Raw genomic sequence first — 25,411 nt, forward strand, 5'->3', positions numbered from 1 at the left:
AGCCAGGACTAGCAATAGCAGGAACCATCATGTTCCTTGGCTATTTTCTCCAAAACACAACTAAGCCTTCTAAATACCCACTTGGTTTTCACTTACATTAATTCTTTGACTGCTAAGAGGATTAACCTCCAAGACTATGTTTTCAAATGGAAAAGCATGGATTGATGTACTCTCTTGGACAAAATGCATGACCCCGAGACTTTATGCTTACAGATGTAGGAGGACCAGGGCTAAAATCACCACTGTGAAAGGGGATTTTTCACAAAATTTAAATGAACACAAAATTGCTGAAGGTGGAGAGGGAAGGTTAAAACCTGATAGGAAATAAAAGTAGTAAATTAGGATATGGGAAACAACTGTAAAATTCTATACCTATCTAAGACTCTTGGCAAGCTACTATCTTCACCAGATGAAACCTCCCATCTCTTGCCTTTCAGTTTAAGGGCTATGATTTCATATTTCACCTTGATCTTACTTTAAGTCTTGAACTAGATTAAGAAAATCTGAAATTCTAAACACATAGATTGTCACAAGTTGATTCACTAACCCAAAGAGAAGTCATGTTCAGTCATTGGCAAAAACAAGTCAAAGGCCAGAGACCCTCAAAAAGGGAAACAAGTCAGTTAGCTTATGTCCTCGTAGAAAGAGCCAAAGAAATAATGGCACAAGGATCACAGCCTAGATCTTAATTTAGCTTTTCCAAATATCTCCCTCCACCTCATGTGTCACACTTTCAGGGAAGATAGGACTGCCTATGTCACTAGTCACTGTATATTAGATTATGAGGAGCCCAGCATGCAAAGGGTTCTATGAATTACAGTCCAGTTGCTTAGCCCAATGGTACAGAAGCAGGAACACACAGAAATAAATGCAGAAATAAAAAGTCCTGCTTCTCCGTACCAATGATTGACTTCTGGGTGGCCAATCAACCTCAATCCACATCAGTTTTTCTTGTCCAAGATACAGATAGAAGACTAACACCTCCTTCCCCTGAATTCTTTTAGATACTGCTGTGGTTAAAATAAAATAAAATATAAAAGCCCTCTTAACACACACAAACAGAATACTAAAGGACTGAAGAAAATTTTGAGAGACATTTTCATAACTTGGAACCATGATATGAATTCTCAGAGAATTATCAATGACTGAAAAGAGCTCAGTAATACTCTTCTCTCTGGTTCCTACAAATCAAATTACTAAAGTACACAGCTGATTGGAAACATATTAGGGAAATGCTTTCACTATATATTTTTTAATTTCCTTTGCATGAAGTGTTACAGTGATAAAATGTTCAACCACAGGAACCCCTAGCACACTTACAAATACTTACGCCAAACCAAGAATGAATACAGTAAATTTTCAACAATGAAAACCAATATAAAACAATTTGGGCTAGCATAAATCTTACTGAACAAACACACTTACAATAGATGTGCCATGTGCATGTCTGATCCACTAACACAGACTCACTTGGATAATAAATAACTTGTTCCGAGAGATGGAGGCGGGGAAATCAGAGAACCAAATCCAATTCATGTTAAGTCCAAGTAAATATGAAACGCCTGCCAAGTCTGCCAGTGAAGTTTCCAAATATGTTATATATTTTCATCCTCTGGATTAAAAAAAAAAAAACTGAAAGAAAGGGTGATTTTCTGCTGCTAATAGAGCGAGCAAAGATCTTGCCTTTTTTACTTTGGAGGAGGAAGTACACTACAAAACCATATAGACCAGGCAGGAACTGCCAGCCAAGAGACTGTTTCTACACAATGCCAGGTCATGTGTGAAGGGTCCCAAGACTGGGATAGGCCTTTCTGGATTATTCCACTCAATATGGGATAAAAGGTATTCAAACAAGTGGTCCACAGTGCAGAGAACTCAGCAATGCCTTCTCCCTCAACTAAGTGTCCACTTGAAGGCTGGCCCCTCCACCTTAGTTTAAAATACAATGACCAAGGTCAAACTGTGCTGTGCTCATTCCTTAACTGCCCTTGTTCACATGTCAGTCTACCATAGCTGAGTCCAAGGAACAGATTTTCCCAAATGTTGGATAAGTCTCAACAACAGAATAGACTCAAAACATTTGTGTTAATCTCTTTATCAAGGATAGTCCATACCTTTTCCTTTTTCTACCTGCCCTCACCAATATCAGCAATATCTAAGGACTTCGTAGGGTTAAAATACTTTTTAAATGGACATTTACACTGCAGTTTGGATTTCTGTTCTAAGATAAACATGTTATTTAATGCAAGATACTAACATGAGGTATGTGAAGATTTACATACACATACAAAGAGAACCTCATGCTTACCTTGTGTTATCTCTTACTCTCTTTATAATAAATTATATTGCCACCAACTTTATGCTGCTAATATAGAATACAGGCAGTATATTGCCCTTCTTTTTACTGAAACCCCATAGGAGGAATATACTAAATATCTCTTATTGGCCAGGGTAGAAAGAGAAGCAAAAATATATATATTTCCATCATACCTCAAGGCGGCACTTCTCAAACTACCTCTAGTGAAAGACAGTTTGGTTTGTTTTTGTTCTTCAGATCCAATGTGGACTGGTAACTTCATAAAATATAATAAAAATGGATTACTCAAAAAATTCAATCTAAAAGGCTAAGACAAAATAGAAGCTCAATTTATTGTATTATACATAATAGGCATAAAATTATTCTGTCAATTATAATAAACATTTATGGGGCACCTTGGTGGCTCAGTTGGTTAAGCATCCAACTCTTGATTTTGGCTCACGTCATGATCTCACAGTCATGAGATCGAACTTGCATGAAGCTCTACACCAGATGTGGAGAATTTAGGTCCTTTCACATCCAGTTCTAGATGGGTGATATTATTCAGGCACTTTCTAATGCATAATACTCTTTGCATTGAGAACTTAAAGACCCAGATTGAAATGAAAGAACAGTAGACTCAGAAACTAAATGAAAGAATGGGTAAACAGGGCATAGGAATGGTCAGGCAACCAGTAAGTTTAAAGTATTTCCTTTTGCTTTAAATACTTTTAAATAAACTGTTGGCAAGGGAGTTTATAAATATTCATTAGTTTTCTTCTGGTGACAAAAAACTTCTCAGATTCCACACATTTCAATAAAACCATCCATAATGCAGCAAAAGGAAGTAGTTATTTTCCGACGAAACCACTACAATAGATATATGGAGAACCAATAGTTCTCAGTCTAGGGCAATTTTACCCACCCCCACCCCTATCCAGGAACGCTTAATAGTGTTAGAAGATATTTTCAGTTGTTACAAGTGGGAGATAAGAGTATGATGAGCATCTAATAGGATGCTCTAAACACTCTACAATGCATGACAAAGGGTCAACCAACTCAAAATGTCAGTTGTGCCAACACTGAGAAACCCTGATCAAAACCGTCACATCCCCCCACAACTCTTCTCTACAAAACCAAAACTAAAACAAACCGAAACTAGCTATATTCACTTATGTATGTATTTTTGGCTGCTTATATGTTAAATATTTTCAGAGTGGGGAAGATTTTCATAGCATTTTTTTAACATATATATTCTTGTAGAGAACCTTGGCCTAGTCAACTAGTCAACTCAGAAAACACATGGCAATGGTAACACGAAGTACACAAATAAATTGAATCCACAATTAAGCAATACAATTCATTTTTCCAATTAGCTGTGACATCTTTCAACAGCCACATTATCCCAAGGGAGACAGAATACCACACATTTTCATCATTGCTGTTAAAATAGCTGTTAAAAATCATCAGGGCCATTAAAAAAGGCATTGGCCTTCTAATGAGCCTTGGCTCCACTTGGTCTCACCCTAAAAAGGCTTAACCTTCTCAACTGTCAGGTAAACATTAGTCTAAGAGCATAGAGTTTGATCTTACCATTACCAACAATAACCCCCAGCACCTCCCAACATAGCCCCAACCTGACTTTCCGGCCCTTTCTTTTTCATTCTTGGAACTCCATCTTGGTCCCTGGGATTCTCTACCTTCCCTAATCATAACAAACTTGAGGGCTTCTTAAAGCAAGTTCAAGGTCTTCACCTGGGGCTATCTGCCTTCACCATCTGCCTCCACCATCCCACTGAAATGTCACTCTCTCTAGCTGCAGTTGTCTACTAAATACCCAAGCCAAAGGACACTCAGTCTTTATCTTACAGGATTCTCTGTGACTGATGACCACCTTTCCTTTCTTCCACCTTCCCCCCTCCTCTGCCACCACAATAAACACACCTTCCAGATTTTCTCTTCCAATTACCTATCCGTTCTCTCCACTCCTGCCTCAACTAAGCTGCTGATTGTTACTCACCTGGACTGCTAAAACAGGCTTGGTGGCTGTTTCTCATGGCTGGGATAGGGGCCTTTTTAAAGCAATCCTCTTGCCCAGCTAAGAGCATGTGCTCTTTCAGATCTGGGTCTTACTCTCATTCAGGTTTACACTCTATCAATGACTAATGGTTCACTCCTGGCTGGAGTGTAGACTCATATCTACCCTTACTTTTCTTCTCCAAACCAACTGGATAAGAGTATCTGGAAGGAGGAAGTGGAAGAGGATTTAAAACCATTGACCTTTACTCTAAAATTCAAACTTCTTAGCATATACAGCTGTCAGGCCTGGTCTTGACTCACTTCTTCATTCTCTTATCTGCTATTCCCAATCTCCCTACGTTGCAGACATACTGCACTTAAAACACTCCAAATATGTCCAGAAGATCTTATCCTATGATTTTGCAAATGCTGCTCCCTTCTTTAAAAATCCAGATCTCACCTGTTCGCTCATCTCCATCATCCCCACAATGACATACAGGTTACCCAGGCTCTCCTTCTTTCCCTGGCCAACTCCTCCTTCAAGACTCAGCTCAAGGTCATAGCCTCTGGAAAGCCTTCCTAGAAACTTTCCCAATAAAGGAGTGCTCCTGTGCTCCTTCCTCACGTGTACGTGGCCTTTCAAATATCCTTTTCAAGTTCCTGACAGTACTTTGTGTACAGCAGGCACTTAATAAGTGTCTAATTTCACTAAGAACACATGGTAAGCACCAACATGCAGCTATTCCTGCAAATTATAGGAAAAGAATTTTGAAAAGATGACAGTCCTTGGACCACCTCTCTTCTCCTATCAGGTGGACCAGTTCGATTCACTCTTCTACTTCCAGAAACAGCAAAGCTTTCCTGGAGCAACTCAGATGTCAAAGTCAATCTCTTCTAACACTAACTCTACCAATCCCATGGACCAGGCAGCTAGGGCTGAACATAGTGGAGGAAAGTCTTTGAGCATCCGGTACCCACCAAACCTTAGAAGTGAGAAGCTTATCAACAGTTTCCAGGTCCCCTCCTTCCATGCTGTGCAAGGCTCATTTTAAGTTAATTTTCAGGAAGGGGACTTTATTTCCAAATTCCACATTGATCCCCCAAATTTCTAATTTATTCTTGTCTTTTATGGGGGGAGGGTTAGCATGCAAACTGTCATACTTACTTAAAGCAATGCTGGGGTCTTTGAAGTCAGCTCATGCCACATGGTACAGGGAAGTAGAGCAGACAGTTCTCCCATTCTTTCCTCCTTCTGGGCCACCTGATAGGGCACCCCCACCCCTGGGACTTGGTCAATAAGTCACAAATTACCCCAGTCCAATACAATTTTTTTTAATGAACCACTTTTCAGACACTGTTCTCCAGAAACATATGGAAGTATAATCAAGAGGGATAAACATAAAATCTGACTAGCCATTCTAGGGCTTATATCGTGTCCTTAGGAGTTCATTTAAAAGTCTTTTATTACTCTCCGAGGCTGTACCTACCATGAATCCTGCAGGCAATTTTCCTTATTTTTGGCTAATGGGAATTTTATAGCCAAACCATTTCCTCAATCCCAAGAGAAAGAATCAGCCCCATGAAGTGAGTTCTTAAAGAGTGGTGTGTGCCCCCCACAACATTCTTTTTCATGGCCTTTTTGTTTTGTTTTTTAATTAGATGTTAAATATATAACTGAAATGAAATGATCAACAATAGAAAAAGAAATGGCAGAAAACTATTTTACTTCATTTTTGACGGTTTTATGAATAACATCCCAAATATGCAGAAATATCAGATGTAAGGATGATTTGCAAATTCAACTCACTTCACTAGTATAAAGAAACAAAATCTTCATGTGACTTACTTGGATTTCTAATCTATGTGTTTATTGAGGGCCGTAAAGTGAGGAAATTGTGGCTTACAGAGCCAGTCTCCTAAGTTCATAAGATTATAATACACACAATATCTGGCATTGACATTAAGGTAATAAAACAGATTCTATGAGCCACAAATAAATTAAGGTTCTTTGCAATAAAATATGCTTTCAAACTTTTAGTGTAATTAATAAAGGAAATATGCAATGCATTAAGGGAGAAAAATGCCTGCAACAACATTTTTATATGGGCCACATCACCCATCATTCCTGCATTTGATCTGTTCTTACCATAAACCCTTCTGAATATGGGAGTGCCTCTCCCTCTGGGCTGAGTTGGCATTGCAGCAGCCACTCTATCCTCAGCACCCCATTGTCAAGTGGCCAATACACATTGCTTCTCAACAGGCACAGGAGAAAGAACTGGGTTGAGCTCATATGGAGTAAAAATGAAAAAAGACTGAAAACCAGGAGAGACTGTCTTGTGAAGTCATCAGACTGGTTTTCTAATGTGGGCAGTGAAAATGTCCCTAAAGATCATTTCCAAAGTCGAGTTCCAAAAAATATTTTCAGAAATATCAAATAAATAATCCTCCAACAAGAAAATAGCAGAGAAGAGAGAAAATAAAAATCGCTGCATAATTATTAAAGGTGAGGCACTGTACAAGGAGTTTTCACACGTGATTTCATTTTAATCCTCATAAAAAGAATTGTAGGACAGAACACTTTACCCCTATTTTTTTAAATGAGGAAATCAGGAAAAGCTAAATTACTTTGTCCAGGTCATAGAGCCATTCTTTTGATCTCACTCCAAAATCTATGTTCCATTCATTACTTCATTCCTGCCAGGCACATAGAGGAAACTCAGAAAGTGGAAGCTTCAAAAGTGAAAATGGCCTCCCTGGGGAACATGGCACACTGCCTCTCAGTGCTACCTTAACATCATGTTCCAGTGACGTCTAAAACCTAATATGATAAAGTAAAATGCAGGTTTTGCAGGCTGAAGAGACAAGACCTAACTTTGTGGGTCTATGTTTAAACTCTGTCCTGAACATCTTTACCTTTGGCTACCAGTCATGCTATGTCTTAGACCTTTTGAAACAACAAATAATAACAGATCAAAAGATCAAATTCAAACATCTAAGTTTGGGTTCATGCATTTTCAAAATAGGAAAACATTTCGCAGTTTGGGTACACAGCAGCAATCTAATAAAATAAAATTTACTTGAAGACAACCAAACAACCAACAATCTCACAGGGTTAATTATGGCGGTCACAGATAAAGGGTCATGAATGGGACCATGAGTTTCCCCAAAGTAATTTCAAGGACATCAGAGAAAATGTCTTTGACTAACATGAAGAAGAAATGAGTTATATACAACATGCATATGAAATGCCATCTGTGTGATTAATGTATTGCCCTGCACGATGTTTATACTTTGGGAAACATATTAGAGATGTAACCTTTATGGTTGATTAGATAGGATACATCTATCCTGCAGAAAAATTGTCAGAAATATCTTACCACCCCCATTTGTATTTTACTTTTTACTTTGGAAGAATTATAGATTCACAGGAAGATATAAAAAATATTTTTTCCATGCCTTTTTTACCCATCCTTCCCCAGTGTTAACATCTTCCATAACTATAGTAAAATATCAAAATCAAAAATGGACACTGGAGAAGTCTGCAGAGCTTATTCAAGTTTTACTGGCTTTACATGCACTCATGAGTATGTGTGTGTGTAGGCAATTTTTTTACTATTCATTTATAACTACACTCACTCCATTTACCTCCATCCCTAAGTCAGGAGGACCACTAATCAGCTCTCCATCTGTACAATTTTGTTACTCAAGAATGTTATGTATAAATGGAATCATACAATTGCAGCCTTTTGAGATCGACTCTTTCAGAAAAATTGTTTTGACATTCATACAAGTGTTTGCATGAATCAATAGATTCCTCCTTTTTTATTGCAGGGTAGTATTCCATGGCACAGAAATAACCGTTTTTTGAACCACTGAAGAATATGTGGTTGCTTCCAGTTTTTGCCTATTATGATTAAAACTACTGTGGACATTTGTGTACAAAGCTTTGAGGTCACACTGGTTGTCATTTGACTGGAATTGCCCAAGAGAACAATTGCTAGGTTATATGATTAAGTGTATGTTTCGTTCTATAAACCATTATAATCATGTCCAGAGTAGCTGACTCATTTGCTACTTTCCCCAGCAATATGTGAGAGATTTCTAATATCTTTACCAGCATTTGTTAATCATGCTATTTTTTTCTTTAGCCATTTTGATAGGTGAGTAGTGATACCTCACAGTGGTTTTCATTTGCATTTTCCTAATGGCCAATGATGTTGCGTATCTTGTGTTTTATTGCCATCTGTGTATGCTATATAGTGAAACACCTTCTCCTCTCTTTTTCCCATTTTCTAATTAGATTTGTTTCTGTTCTCTTCACAAGGCCTTCCACAAAGCAAAAATGTTTAATGAAGTTTAATATATCAATTTTTCCATTTTGTGGACAGTGCTTCTTGGTGTCAAATCTAAAAAATTCTGCCCAGCCATAGGTCCCACAGACTTTCTTCTACATGCTTTTTAGACATGTTTTAAGTTCTGTGTTTCACAGTTAAGTTCATGATCAATTTGAGTTAATTTTTATATAACATATGAGGTTTAGAACATGTTCTTGGTTTTTTTATTTGGGGTTTGTTTTTTGTTTTTGTTTTTTTTGGCCTATGCGTGTCTAATTCTTCAAGCACCATATGTTGAAAGGGTTAGTACTTTTCCACTGAATTGCCTGGACACCTTTGTCAAAGGTCAGTTGTGCATTTTGTATGAGTCTATTTCTGGGTTTTCCTTTCTGCTCCATTGATGTACATGTCTCCTCCTCTGCCAGTACCACACTATCCTTACTAACGCAGCTGCATTAGAAGTCTTGAAATTGGGTAGGCTGATTTCTCCTCCTTTATTCGTGTTTTACAAAATTGTTTTGGTTATTCTAGGTCTTTTGCCTTTTTATATAAATTTTAGAACAAGTTTGTCTATGTCTGCAAAATACCCCTGTTGAGCATGCCCCTTTTTATACCATTTAAAAAATTATTTATATGAGAAAGACAGGCTTGATGCACACATCATCTAGGAGCCTCTCCCCTGCAGGATGAAGCCTGCCTGTGTTTGTCAAGTGTACTTTTATAAAGCATTTGTCAAAGAGAAGTTCAAGGACTAAGTGCATCCCCTGGGGGCTCAGCACGGGTGGGGGATGTAAAACTGCAGATTCCTACAGCCCATCTTTTTCTTATCTGCCACTGCCTTTACCTGGGTTCTTTTCTAGAAGGTTTGAGCTGCCTCATTTGCTTGGGATGATTTTAGAACTGTGTGGCCAGCAGAAAAGGTTAAACAACCCAAACATATTTACTGAGTCTTCTGGGAGGCTGTGTGTGGCTCCCCTTTGATCTCATGCCACAAAATCTGAGGGAGGTCTCCATTACATTAAAAACATGGGTAGATAAAGGCATTAAAGAGAAAAATTCTCCTTCTCTAAAAACAGGACAGAATCGAAAACGACCTTTGCCTATTGGCAGAAGCTGTAGAAGAGATTGCCAAACACCTGACAAGAAAAGCAGTCATTGATGGGCATGATCATACTTGAAGAGGGATGAGAAGAAATCACCACCAAGAGATAGGGCTAAACCTCATCCAACATGGAGTTCCAGGAGAGGTACTTAATGTGAGCTCTGTACTGCCAATCACCTGCACTTCCCGAATCTAAAACCATGGATTTCTGGATTTTAGCTTGTCAACAAAGCCTTATCCTTTAAAATGTATTTCTTTTGTTAGTTGCATTTGTTAAAAAGAAGAAAAAACTGAAACTTAGTGTTATAGTCAGTGGTGGACTGCTAATGTTTAATAATCAGCTGCTACAAAAGAGAAAAACCCTGATTTTATAGAGTGTTCCAATTTCCAAGGTGTAAATACTCACACCATGGTCTATTCGAGCTACCAACATGATGGCACTGAACAAACTCCAACACACCCTGTGTACAGAGCTGTGTATTTTGACAGTAGAGGCTGTTGAGTCTGTGAAGCTTTTTCTCTTCCTAATAGCAGACCATGAACTTTTGGCTAGAGTTTAGGACACTTCGTGGGCATCAAAGGTTATGCTGTTTATTTTATATACCTAGATAAATTACTTAAGAATACCAACAGTCAAGGGCATCTGGGTGGCTCAGTTGGTTAAGCGTCCAACTTTGGCTCAGGTCATGGTCTCACGGTTTGTGCGTTCAAGCTCCACATCAGACTCTGTGCCGACGGCTCAGAGCCTGGAACCTGCTTCAGAATCTGTGTCTCCCTCTCTCTCTCCCCCTTGCCTGCTCACACTCTGTCTCTCTTTCTCTCAAAAATAAACATTAAAAAAAACTTTTTTAAATACCAGCAGTCACATACTTTCACTTATGACATTATATCTGGCCCTCCTTCTCCTAAACCTTCTCCTATATACAAAGTCATAACTGAACCAGAAGAATATCAACACCAGTGGCTCCCAGGCCTCTTGAATATCAGAACAACATGGGGGCTAATTAAGAATACAGACGCCCAGTGGAAAGAACCTAAATGTCCATTGCTGATGAATGGATAAACAAACGATGTTCTATGCACACAATGAATTATTATTCAGCCTCAAAAAGGAATGAAATTATGACATATGCTACAGCATGAAAACCTTGAAAATATTGCATTAGGTGAAATAAGCCAGTCACAAAAGGGCAAATACCATATGATTCCACTTACAGAAGGCACCTGGAATAGGCAAATTCATAGAGACTGCAAGTGGAATAGAGGTTACCAGGAGCTGGGAAGGGAGAATAGGAACTTACTGTTTAGTGGGTAAAGGGATTCAGTTTGGGATAACAAAAAAGTGTTTGAAATAGATAGTGGTGATGGCTGCCTGACAATGTGAATATATTTAATGCCACTGAACTATACATTATTAAATGGGAATTATGTTACATATATTTTACCACAATAAAATAAAAAGAAGGGCACCAAGGTGGCTCAGTTGGCTAAGTGTCCAATTTTGGCTCAGGTCATGATCTTGTGGTCCGTAGGTTCAAGCCCCACATCCGGGTCTGTGCTGGCAACTCAGAGACTGGAGCCTGTTTCAGATTCTGTGTCTCCTTTCCTCTCTGCCTCCCCTCACCCCCCGCTCATGCTGTCTCTCTCTGTCTCAAAAATAAATAAACCAAAAAACAAATTTAAAAAAAAGAACACAGATGCTGGGGTCTCACTCACTGGAAATTATGATTCACATGGTCTGGAGTAGGACTCAGGCATCGGGATATCTCACCATCAGCCTTGGCCATTCTGAGGCATATCCAGGTTCAAGACCCTCTCGCTTTATGCAAGAGGAAACCAAGGCCCAGAAAGGAGTGGCTGACTTGGTGAAGTCAAGCAACTAGAAGTGGAAGAGTTGGTTAGATTCTGCATCTAATCCCAAGATTAGTCCTCTTTTACTTCCTTCTTCAAATGATAGTTTTTATGACTATCCTCTAATCCACCGGTTCCAGAGCACAGAATTTCTTTGTCTAGATGCATGAAAATATTAGCATGGCTTTTGCGTTTAGCTCCTCAATGTGGCCTTGCCCCTAGAGGTTTGAAATTGTTACCACCCTTGCATTCACAGCCTCATCAAGGTGGCCATACCACAGTCCTCAGGACCCAAAACATCAAAAACTCGAAGTGCAATTTTTATTATTTTTTTATTTTTTTAATGTTTTATTTATTTTTGAGAGAGAGAGAGAGAGAGAGATAGTGTGAGCAGGGGAGGGTCAGAGAGAGAGAGGGAGACACAGAATCTGAAGCAGGCTCCAGGCTCTGAGCTGTCAGCACAGAGCCCAATGCAGGGCTCGAGCCCACAAACCATGAGATCATGACCTGAGCCAAAGTCAGACGCTTAACTGACTGAGCCAGCCAGGCGCCCCTCAAAGTGCATTTTTTAATCTGATCCCTCTGCCTATCCCAGGTATGGCTGAGGGAATGCCCAGAGAATCTCAGGTAGGCAGAGGGCTGCCTCATGTGGTAAACATCAGCTGGTCAATGCCCAAGCATGTCTGCAGATAAACATCTTGAGCCCTTTAACCACGAAGCTACTGGAAACATAATTAGCTGGCTCAGGTGTAAATAGCTCATCTGAGTGAAGGATGCACTCAAGTTCATGGACATACCAATGTACTTTGTTCACCTTCATTATCATCAGTCCTGTTAAATATTAGCCTCTCTAGCAGACAGATTTCCAAGGCAAATACACATTAGCTCTCAAAATGAGATTCATCTCAAAACAATACATAGAAAGTACCAATTTCTTCTGAAGATAAAGAGAGTAGTCACTGATTAAAGTCCAAGAAGAATGGTTAGAATTGCAGTTTGGTAACCATTTTTAAAATAATAAATAGATGCATTTCAATTCTGTAGTTGCCAAACTTAAGCAAGAAATCAAAGAGAACCTAGACAGGTGTTGGGGCTTCTGTGTCTAATCATTTCTCTCCTGTAGTCTCTAATGACGCATCCCAACTTTCCACTCAGAACACCTAGCTATATTTTTTTCCCTGTTTGATAGCTTCCATGAAACAATACCATTAGAAGCCTCAGAGGAGATCAGAATGTTTTGATTCCAAGACATTAGAAAATCCATGATTTTCAGATGATAAGCATCACTATGATTTCATTCCTGTAGTGAAATATAAGACAGGAAAGGGGGGAGACCATCTTCAAGTACAGAGAGGTTTACTCTTCATGACAGGCAAGTTACAAGCAGTCACAGAATAGTTTTAAGAGCAGCTGCAGAAAACTCAAAGTCAAATTAGAGGTGTGTTTTATATGATGTGATAAAAGGAAGCAGATAATCATATCAAAATGAAGGCAGCTAGGAAATCTGGAGTCATAATTGCATAATATTATTTGGTAACTTTGTACAATACAAGGAAAGAGCTACCAAAAATTGTACTGAGGTTATCACTAAGTCTGTTAATACTGAAATATACCACAGCCACTACCACATAAAAATACCCAGAAGTGGTGGTGATTTTAAGGATATTTTTTTAACCTCTCTGGAATTTAGTGAAGAAACAATAAAGTATCAGGATCCTGGGACTGGTTTATAAACATTCAGCCATTTTTCATTCCTGTTTATACATGGTTACTCTCTCCCTATAATTCTTACTCAATTCTTTTTTAAGCTGCACAGAATCCAAAAAGGACGTAAGATATGTTAAGATGCAACATGGCTCAATAGTAATGCACGAACTATGCAGTTGACATTATGAGTACTAACTGGGGGAAACTGAAATTTGGTCCAAACTCTCCTGTCTTCCTCTAACTGACCTTTTTCCAACACATATTCAGTAGGCAACCATGGTGTGCCAGGCACAGTGCTCACAGCTGAGAATACTCCAGTTGAGTGGGAGTTGTAGAAAATAAAAATGTTAAACCACAATTGTGCCCAGTCCTAAGAAGGAGGGATTTTATGGCAAGTAGCTGGGGAGTCTAGGAAGTGATGCCTAACGTGAGAACTGAAGAGAGGACACAGGCTGACCTAGATGATAACGAATGGAAAAGCAGTCCATGCAGAGGGAACAGAATGTGCCAAGCCCCATGGCAGGAAGTAGGTACGGAACACAAGAGGAAATGGAAGAAAGTCTCTTATCTGAAGCAGTCCAGAGCAAGAGAAGGATAGAGGATAGGCAAGATCTAGACCTTGAGGGGCTTGGTGGCCACCAAACCAGAGGAGGGGAGAAAGTCGCCGAAAGTCAGCATTTGCTAACCAGTAAGGTGTGCGGTGTGATCCATAAGCCATCTTCTAGCTCTAAGCATCATGCTCCACAGACGCTTCGACTCCCCATGCATCCCGGAACTGCTCTGAATATGGCTGGTAGACTTCTAAGATGGACCCCAAGATTTCCACTTCCTGACATATCCACCTTATGTAATCCCCTGCCCTTGACTGTGGGCATGACCTATGAATGTGACGAATGGCACTCCCATGAGCAGGCTATCTCACTTAGCAAAGATAAAGAGATTTTGCAGACGGGCACCTGGGTGGCTCAGTCCGTTAAACGTCTCTCTCTCTCTCTCTCTCTCTCTCTCTTAAACACTGAATGAATGAATGAATGAATGAATAAATGAATAGATTTTGCAGGTATAATTAACATTCTTAATCAGTTTGACTTTGAGTTATTAAAAAGGGAGATTATCCTGAGTGGGTCTGACCTAATAGGTTAGCTCTTTAAAAAGGTCTATAGGTCAGGGGCGCCTGGGTGACTGGTTAAGCATCTGGCTTCGGCTCAGGTCATGATCTCATGATCTGTGGGTTCAAGCCCCGTGTCAGGCTCTGTGTTGACAGCTAGTTCAGAGTCTGGAGCCTGCTTCGGATTCTATATCTCCCTTTCTCTCTGACCCTCCCCTGTTTGCACTATCTCTCTCTGTCTCTCAAAAATAAAGTAGAAAACATTTTTTTAAAAATTTTAAAGGTCTATAGGTCAGAGAGATTCTCTCCTGCTAGCCTTGAAGAAGCAAGCCATTCCACAGCTGCAAGGAACTGAATTCTACTAACAATAACATAAGCTTAGAAGATGACCTTGAGTCTCAGATGAGACCCCAGCCCTGGCTGACCTTAAATGCAGACTTGTGAGACCCAACTACACCATGCCCGGAATCCTAACCCATGGAAACTATGAGACAATAAAGAGTGTTATTTTAGGCCACTAAGCTTGTCACTGCTTCTTATGCACAAAGAGAAAATTCATAGGCTGTGCATCAGCAGGTGAATGGAGAGAACATCTGTCCTCTAATACAGCTGTCAAGCCCACGCCTGATTGAGGTATTTGCGTTTAATACAATAAGAAGACCAGGGCCACCAGCCTCTTCTACCACAGTGAAAACATACTCAACTTGCCTACTTTAGAAAAGTGAAAACTGATGCACCCAAGCCAGCAGCAAGACTTGGAAATCTAATCTTCTAACTTAAAGGCAACTACAAACTCTTCACTTAAATTGCCTTCCAAAATCCTACAGAATTTAAAAAACAGAGGCCTGAATAAATGGATTGAGACCAAATTTGAAAGCTGATCTCTGTTTCATGTTTTCTTACTAGTTTTAACACTAAAATGAATTTTCGTAAAGTATGATTTTAATGTTAACAAGATTTTTAAAAAACACATAGGGTCATTTTTATTTAGATGCCAAAATAGCCTGGTTTATATTATGGGAAGCCAATCTACAAAATCTAACATCTTATACATCTTTTTTCAGTTAGAGAAAAGGGGGAAAAAAATAAACCCTGCTAGTTCTTTTGTTATGTTTTTTTTTTCTTGTTTTTCAAAACCTATAAACAACCCCCACTCAATTTATGGCACTGAGTAGATAAATTTAGTCATACTGCACAAGTTAAAATATATATGCAGGCATTTCATTAATCTAACAACTTTCAAAAAGGAACATATCAGAAATTCTCTTAAGCTCAAAATCATGGTAAAAATAAGCAGCGGCAACTGGAATTGAGTAGGTCAATGGTGGGATGTCTTTCAGAGTACTGCAATTTCCCAGGATGTTTAACTCATAGGTTAGCGTCTCAGCATTAAAACTGCTAGAAGTAAAGCTAGTGGAGGCTTTTGTTTAAACACACAGATACAGTTATGTAGATGCTGGCTCTAGAAGGATCCACAAGAATCTGGTAAATGGTTGTCTCCAGGAAAGGGTTCCGGGTGGCTGAAGTCAAAAGTGGGAGAAAGCCGTATTTTGACCTTAGACACTTTGTGTAGTTTACTTGTATGCATGCATTCTCTATTAAAAATGTTTTATGAAAGCAGGCACACATATACTCACAAAAGACCAAACTCATCTAAGTTGTCTCACTGGGACACTGCTGCAGTATAAACAGTCATGGATACTGAAGAGGAAAAAACGTTATGTTAGGGGTTCCCAAAAAATGTCAGTTAGTAAAAAAAGCCACCACCTCCTAAGCCATCTGTTGTTTTCAATCACCTCCCCAAAACTTCTCTACCCACATATTTCCTTTGAAATTGTGAGTCCACCTAAACTATAAAAGCCCATGGAAAGAAAAGGGGTGTGGCAAGGCAAGTACTGAGGCTGGCAATTTTCTCTCTCTTTTATTTCCAGAGCCCTTGTAATACTCTGGGTCTCTCCTACCTCCTTCTTATCTCACAGGCCATGTGATACCATGAAGAACAGAACATTTGGAGTCACTCCCCTCCCCCACCTCTCAGCAACTGTGGGATCTTCAAAAACAGCACTTCATATCCCTAAGTAAAGTTTCCCCATCTGTTAAGTCAGAATAATAATAACCACTCCCTCAGGGCTGAATATAACAATATCTATAAAAACCTGAAGACTGGAATTTGTCTTTTCTTCCAAGATATCCTGACTCTAGTTCACAGTATAAATGACCACTAGAGCATTAACCGGAAGGCAGCTCATTCCTTATTTGGGGTATGAAACCTGGGGCAAACTGCATCTGGGTGATTCACCATAAAATACCTAGCAAAGAATTTGATCATGTCTTTTTAAAAAAAAAGGAAAACAGAGGTTGAGGATAGAGCCACTCTTTTATTTGGGCAACAATCAATGCACCCTTAGGATTGCCAAAAGAACTTTGGTTAAAAGCAAACAACTAGATTTGCCCATAGCTAACAGCCTTTCCATCTTAAAATGTTTAAACAATAGGACAATTTATTCTCTCAACATAGGAAGTGTGATTATTTTTAAATAAGTCTTTTTAAAATGTTCATTCTTATTGTATGGTAAGTGCCTGCCTCCCCTCAAATAGTCACAAGCAGTATGGTCATCTTCCAGGTCACTCTCCAAACAACACTGAGAAGAGGCCCCTTATTCATGACCTTGAATTGTATAAAGACAATGTATTGTTAATAATGTTCAATCTTCTACCATTATTCACAGTTCCCTTTTACTATGGTCAGTAATTGGCCTATATAAATGAGCCCAATTCCCTTAAAACTTTCCATGCATGTCGTGCTCTCTTAATTTTTATTTATCAGAGCCCAAGATGATTTGTCTAATTTTAGAAATATGCAAATATTTACATTTTGCCTCTTTCATTTCAGGAGACATCATAGGATATTTTTTAAATCAAATATAAAAGTTAAACTGTCAAAAAATGCAACCCATGGGATCACAACCCATAGAAAAGACAAAGCACAGAGAAATCAAAGACAAAAGATTGTGGAAAATAAATTCCACTTGACAAATGAAAGACTATTTTCTTATATCTTTCATCAAAGTATTGCAGACAATTAATATTTCATGCTCTATATGAAGAAAGAGGATGGGACTTGACCTATAAATGTTGGAAACATACCTTATTCATTTATGATCCACTAACAACAAACATATATTCAGATAACAAATACATTATTGTTCATGAAAGAACCCCAAATTAAAGGGCAAGTCTCAGTCCAAGTAAATACAGAAATACTGCCAAGACCGTCTGTTTGTCTCTCAATGACCTCATTTGTTTTCATCAAACAATATTGAGTTTTTTCAAATTAGATTAATCTTTGCCTTGTTGTTAGACTATCTGGATAAAAATTTATAACCACTTTAACATAAAATAATCTTAGAAGTATACTGAAATACTTTCTTGAGAAGAACTATTTATAACTTATTTATATACTTTTTTTGTTTTAAAGAATATTTGGGTTTCTTAATAGTTAAAAAACAATTTGGTAAACAATTCCATCCAATAAATACCTGGCATGTAGATCAGTAAATACTTGTTGAATGAATGAATGAATAAATGAATGAATGAAACATAAGCAATCTGATCAAAGCAAATAAGAACACAAATGCATGCATGCATATACATACATACACATAACAATCTTTCCAAGAATTCTTTGGAAATATGGATTTTCATATTTCTGTCTTCAAGCACATCTACCCTATAACTTCATTTTCAATATCAACATCTTTTTCAGAGGAAAATAAGCAGAAGTCATAATAGGATTCTATTACATTTTATCTGATTCTCCTTCTCTCCCCCAAACAATCAACAAATAAAGAAAAACTTGTTCCAGATTTGTTTTAATTCAGTAGGTCTAAAGGAAAGCCCAGAAACTAGTGTTTTACTGAGTTCCCTAAACGATATGCGTGGCAGACAATGTCTAAGAACTGGAAAGCCTTCCCTGGAACACTCCCCAGTCCCCTACCCACAGGCTGCCTTCCTTCCCTCTCCTCTGCACTGGGGCACCCCCTCCCTAGAGAACTTCCCCCCTGGTGGGTATTCTCCTGCCTCTCCACAGGGCAAGCTCCTTGCGAGCATGAACACCCTCTGGCTGAGCTTTGAGTCACTAACACCTTAGCAAATAAATAATTTAACTTCTCTGGGCCCTTAGTTACCACACATGTAAAATGAAAAAGGTAGAAATTACCCTACCCTTGTAAGGACTCAGTGGTGAGCATAAGTAAGGACTAAGTGGGGAGCATAAACCAACTAACCTAGTATCCTGCACTTGGGAAAACAAGTCCCTTCAGGGCTACTACTGTGAAGATAATAGTGAGGATGAGGTCTTAAAATCAATCAGAAATTCACATCTCACTATGCACAGGGCTTCAAGGATACTAACTGGAAAGGCAAATGCCCACCACCCTCATAAGCATCTGAGTCAGAGCTCTTGGGAGGTACAAACAGGTCCCACTTTCAATCACACCAGAAGGTGACTGGTGTATAAAAAAAAGAGCATGTTTTCCTATAGGAACAAGGTCATCATGAATGTGTGTTCCTGATCAGCAGCCTGGCCTCAAGCAAAGAATGGGAATAACTTGTAAAGATCCTTAAAGAATGGACATGGTCATAAAGACCAAGATGCAATAAATATAAACATCTGTAATTACTTAAGGGAATGGAATTAGGCCTCACATACTCATACATAAACTATGAATACTGATTATAGAAGTGGCCCAAATATAGGCCAGTACACACAGAATAAAATATAAGCATGGGGCACCTGGGTGGCTTTGTCAGTTAAGCGTCAGACTCTTGGTTTCAGCTCAGGTCATGATCTCACAGCTCATGAGTTAGAGCCCCGGGTCAGCCTCTATGCTGACAGCGTAGAGCCTGCTGGGGATTCTCTCTCTTCCTCTCTCTGCCCTTCCCCAACTTGCTTGCTCACTCTCTTTCAAATTAAATAAATAAATAGGAAATAAGAGGCAAGTAAAATACTTCCTCTTTTCTTTATTGAGTCTCTATTCCAAATCTAGTCAATTCAAAACTGCAGTTTGCCAACATTGGACGGAAGTCTGTGAAAAAGTCTTAATTGGTTGACAACTGTCAGGGCTTTCTAGACTACACTGAAAAAGCAGGAAAGCAATTGATGGCCTTTGGTTAGGTTCTTTAAAAGGCACCTGCTACCATTTCTCACTGAAGCACAGACAGGGAAAGGAAAATATCCCCTGTACTATGGGGGGAGTTGAGAATATGGAAGGAGTGGAATAAGGGGGTCCATGCAGCAGTCTAAGTTGGGAATCAGCAAGACGGGCAATGGCAAGTTTTTAAGGCAAAGGCAGCTGATATGTCTAAATGTTGCCTGGTGTCCCACTAACTCTCCCACCTCTCATTCATCACCTTTTAGAAAGAAGGGGCCTAAAAACTGTGAGGGGAATAGGAAAGGAGACTAGCCTTGCCTTTTTTGGAGGCCACTGAGTAATTTTCTTTTCAACTAAACATTTGTACAGCCCTCCTCAAGGCACATAGATTTCCAGGTTTCTGTTCTTAAGAAATATACATACAAGGGCACAATAGAGATGGCAAGCTGGTTCTTAGCAGTAAACTGAAAATCTAAACCTCTGTCAGTGGAGAGAAGTTAAATAAATTACTGTACATAAAGCATGAACTGGCATGGGAAAATTCCTAAGTCCTACTGTTGTTGAAATTTTTTAAAAAAGTAAACTGTAGGGGTGCCTGGGTGGCTCAGTCAGTTGAGTGTCCGGCCTCGGCTCAGGTCATGATCTCACAGTTTGTGGTTTCGAGCCCCACATCAGGCTCTGAGCAAGCTGTCAGCACTGACAGCTTGCTCAGAGCCTGAAGCCTGTCTCAGATTCTGTGTCTCTTTCTTTCTCTGTCCCTCCCCTGTTCTCTCTCTCTCAAAAATAAATAAATGTGAAAAAATAAATTAAATAAATAAATAAAATAAAAAGTAAACCATAAAAGATTATGTACCACTTAATTCCATTTATGTAAAAATAAAACTACACATACAAAATTACATATATGTGTATATGTACACATGTGTGAATAAATACGTAATAAACTCAAAAAGGTGTGAGAAAGATCCAATAAATTGATAACAGTCATTATTCCTGAAAAGAGTGAATTTTTGTAGTTCAAATACGATTTTTTTCCCTTTTAATTTTTTGGACAATAATGTATTAATGTAAATTGAACTAAAGTTAAAATTATACAATTATGCACAAAAGGGAAAAGAAAGAGAGAAAAGTCCAAAGAGAAAACAGAAAGTCCTAACAGATGATGGTAGGTTGTTAACCGGTTCTTGGGGATCAAGCTCCCCCTCACTTATTACACCATTGAATAACTGTAAAGAGTTTTGATATGCATTTCCCAGCACTTCAACATTTTAGTTACATTTTCTTGGTCATTAATCTACTTGACTTTATCTCTTATACCATAACTGTAGTAATGGTATTTCCAAATAAGAGGAGTAATAGAGAAACAAGATGGCCTCACAACTACAAAAGGCAAAGAGATTTTTCCCCCCAAAGATACACTGATTGAAGTAGATATTAACCAACAGTCTCTACTAAACACATGGTTCACATTCCCTCATCAAGAAGGCCCACCATCTGTCTTCCTGTCCGTTCTCTATCTGGTAGCAGTGGTTCTCAAGCCTCAGCCCCCAGAAGACACCCAGTGGAGATGTGGAAATGCAGAATCAAGGACCTAGGCCCAGAGCTTCTGATCCAGCAGGCCTACAAGCCTAATGGTGAGACTGTAGTCTGTGCCCCACCTCCATCATTTACTAGCTCTGTGACCTTGGGCAAATCACTAAAATCTCAGTGCTACCATTTTTTTCACCTTTAAAATGGTATGATGATAGTACCTGTGGAGGATTTAATGCCTGGCTTTGAGTAAGGATTACCTATAGTAGCTGCTGCTATTTGGATAAAGAGAAAGATGATCTCAGTTACTATTATTAATACAGGACAAGGCCCAGGAATTTACAGGTAACAGGTGACCCTGTAGTCTACTGCATTTTGAGAATCACTGCTTACACTCATGATTCCCTCAGGTAAGAGAAAGGACAGAGGAAAAACAATACTCAATGGGAAGTCAAAGCAACTATCAAGCTTTCACCCAGTTAGCAATGCTAGATTTCACCTTTCTGCATACGTGCTGGTAGAAAGGCTCTTCTAGAAGGGCTGCCTCTGCTGGGAAGCCTGATACACACACCCTCTACTTATCCCACCAGGTCGGATACATGCTGTGCTCACCTCTACAAGAGGCCTGACCTCATTGTGGCCTAATCTATGCAACTTTAGAATGCGCATAAGGTGGTATCCTTAAATGTAAAGGCCTTTCAATACACAGAGGAATGAAGTTCATCAGCTCTCTGCTGACCATGTGTGAACTAATCCAAAACCAGAGGCTCCACTTACTTCTTTGCTAAGAAAACTTAACTGCATGTTTATTCTCTGATCCGATCAAAATTATTTGACCCTGAGGCAATCTTGCCTCATTCTGCTCTAAAATCATTCTGCTCTAAAATCAAGTATTATCAGGGCTCCTGGGTGGTTCAGTAGGTTGAGCGTCAGACTTCAGGTCAGGTCATGATCTCATGGTTCATGGGTTCGAGTCTCACATCCGGCTCTGTGCTGACAGCTAGCACAGACAGGAGCATGCTTCAGATTCTGTGTCTCCCTCTCTTTCTGACCCTCTCCTGCTCACACTCTGTCTCTCTCTCTCAAAAATAAATAAATGTAAAAAATATTTTTTAATAAATAAATAAAATCTAGTATTATCAACAAAATGCTCATTAATACGATTCCTCAATGAATCACCCTCTTTGAGTAAGAAAAGCCAAAACCCCCAGTGGTAGCATGAGGCCACCAGCTTGAAGAGGACTTCCGAGAAACACGGCTGGTTTGCTGTTGTTATCCTTGGTTTTCCCCCTGCGTGAACGGAGGGTGCTAAAGGGCTAAGGAGAGGTCCACTCAGATTTCTATGGACTCCAAGTCCAGAGTGGTCTGTGGCTTCACACTGACTTCTTCTCCCTACCCAGGAAAAGCTCCTCCTGATTCTCTCTTTCCAGTCAATTTTATTTCACTGTGTGTGCTCTTTGGTTTCAGCTGTTTGTCTTTTACCCTCCCAAGTGCTCCAATTTAAGATACAACTTTGATGCCCAGAAATGGAGAATGATCCAGTGAATGTTGATAATCTTCCCGCAACAGAATCTTATGTACCCATCAAAGGCAATATTTCCAAGTTAGCTGAAAAGATTTTATGCTCTGATGTTAAGTGGAAATCTTTTTGTTTTTAATAACGTGACATAAGTAGTAAGACATTAGCTAGACAAACACTTTGACACAGGGAAAAAATATGGAAAGTAATATACTAAATATTAACAATTGTAACTTCTGGGTGGTGGGATTATGAGTGAATTTATTTTCTGCTTTCCTATACTTCAGACTATTTTTCAAAGCTTCTATGAGCATATGTTAATATTCTGATCAGAAACACATAAATAAATCATAGCTAAGAGTGAATACAATTGTGTCTCTTAAAATCCATGAGACAAATACCGTGCAATAGAATAGAAATAAAGAAAATGAAGGGAGGGGTGTCTCTAACATCAACCTCCAGAGCCTGAGAATTCTGATGCATTCAAGAGTCTCTCTCATGAAGGACCACCTCAGGGCAGGTTGGGGATTTTGACCTTCCCCAAAAGGCTGACACTATTAACCAAAAGAGATCTCAGGATATTGGATTCTGTGGTCTATTCTTGGACCCAGTTTAATTTGAAGAACCTTATCTTCTTAAGCTCAAAAAGAACATTCCAGAAGTGGATTTGTCTTGGATATGTCTTTCCCTTGGGAAAGTAGGATAATCAGAGGGAAAGACGACCATAAAGGAAACAGCAGGACAATCAGGAAAGGCGGTCACACACTGCAGGAACAGAATGTTCCCTTCTGTGCCACAGTTAATGGGAAAGCAAACCCAAAGCCTTGGGCACTTCCCCTTGACACACGGTGTTTCCATCCTGTGGTATCTAACCAGCCACTCGTTGGCAAGACAGCCTTACTAATCACTGAAAGATGCAGATGGCAAATATGCAGTTTAAAAACTAAAGAATGAAATAAAGTAGCTTCTTAAAGGTGAAACAACAGTAACTTGGACACTCACTGGCTTGCTAGTGTGTTTTTCACTAGAATCGCTGTATCTGACCATCTGCTTCAGAGATTCCTAATAAATTACCATTTCAGGTCTTGCATTGATAGCTCTCAGAAGTCAAATGGGTAAAACATCTGACTCCCAACTCATAAGAAGGAGGCAATGGGTAAATGGTTGGTGAACAAGGCTCTGAAAAAATATCATCCCAGCTCATCCACCCCTGCTCCAAAAGGCTTCTATTTTAAATAAAAATATTAAAAAATAATATTTTTATAGTCCAGCCCACCAAGTATTTGAAGAGCGTCTACTGTACTTAAATTAACTGAGAAATGCTCACATGTCAGGCCCTGTGCTAAGTGCTTTGAACAGACCTTCCCATTCAACTGCCTGCAACACAATTATTATCCCCATCATAGGAGGAAAGTGGGGGAGAGATTCCATAGACCTACCTGCTTAAGTAGAGTTGCTGGTGTATTCTTTTCCTGGGGCTACTGTAATAAATTACTACAACCTTGGTGGCTTCAAATAACAGACATTTACTCTCTCACAGCTCTGGAGACCAGAGCTCCAAAATAAGGAGGCTGGCATGGCCATGCTCCACTTAAAGGCTTTGCAAAGAGCCCCTCCTTGCTTTCTCCCACCTCCTACTATCTCCAGGTGCTCCTTGGTTGGGTTTTATTTTGCTTTCTAAGATTTTAATTTTTTAACTGAATAGTTTACTACAATAACTGTAGTTATTAACACATAATTGGGCATTAATTCTTGAAATGTGGGTTTTACATAATAGTGTGTTTTTAAAAGTTCACAGGATCTTTGCTGAATATTGAGACTCATGGGTTGTCATTAAAAATGGGTTTCAGAGCAGGGCCTGGGTGGCTCAGTCGGTTAAGCATCCGACTTTGGCTCAGGTCATGATCTCACTGTTCATGATCTCACTGTTCATGAGTTCGAGCCCCACATAGGGCTCTGTGCTGACAGCTCAGAGCCTGGAGCCTGCTTTGGATTCTCTCTCTCTCTGTCTCTCTCTCTCTGCCCTTCCCCAACTCTCTCAAAAATAAATAAACATTTTTAAAAATTTTTAAAAAGACAAAAACAAACACCTAGCCCTCTCCCTAGAATAACTGAATGGGAGTCCCAGGGAACAGAGCACAGGTATTTCTATCTGCCTCTCACATAATATGGTTGTCTTCTCTGTGTGTCTGTCTGTCTCCACTTCCTGTTGTAAAGGCACTCCTCATATTAAATGTGGGGCCACCCTCAGCCAGTATGACCTAATCTTAACGAATTATATTTCCAAAGCAAAGATCCTATTTCCAGATTAGGTCACATACTGAGGTTCCCAGTAGACATGAACTTTGGTAAACACTCCACACTCTCGGACTGCTGGACTCTGGCGTGGCAGTGTAACTCCAGAGCCCCCATCCTGAGCCTATGATGGATGCTCGTAGTGCCTTCTGTGGGCCCCACTCTGTTGGGTACTAGTTGATGTCAGAGCATGACCAGGTTCCTGTCCCCAAGGTCTTACTGAACGCAAATAAGGTCATGAAGGAGGAAAAGCACATCCATGAAGAACCCGTGTGGACTTCTGGGTGCCACAAAAATATAGACGAATGTGGGCTGGGGGACCTTAAGCCCAGCAGCATGTGGGCTGGTTGGGAGGAGAGACCTGAGCTGAGGCCACACGGCCACAGCAAGAACAGCATGTTCAAGAGAGAGTGCGTGCACTGGAGGGCCATGGAAAATAAGATTGGAGTCAGGACATGTTAGAGAGGCTTCAAAGGCAAGGGGAGCAACACTGA

The 25,411-nt window shown here is 39.5% G+C and overlaps 1 protein-coding gene across 1 annotated transcript in view; it reads right to left on the bottom strand.

Annotated features, from left to right (window-relative positions):
* The window catches only part of BMPER (BMP binding endothelial regulator), a 241,870-nt gene that overhangs the window by 186,193 nt on the left and 30,266 nt on the right, over window positions 1–25,411 (bottom strand). The gene's annotated exons all lie outside the window — the stretch shown is intronic.

This window comes from Suricata suricatta, chromosome 2 (genome assembly GCF_006229205.1).
Source record: "Suricata suricatta isolate VVHF042 chromosome 2, meerkat_22Aug2017_6uvM2_HiC, whole genome shotgun sequence".
Lineage (NCBI taxonomy): Eukaryota > Metazoa > Chordata > Mammalia > Carnivora > Herpestidae > Suricata > Suricata suricatta.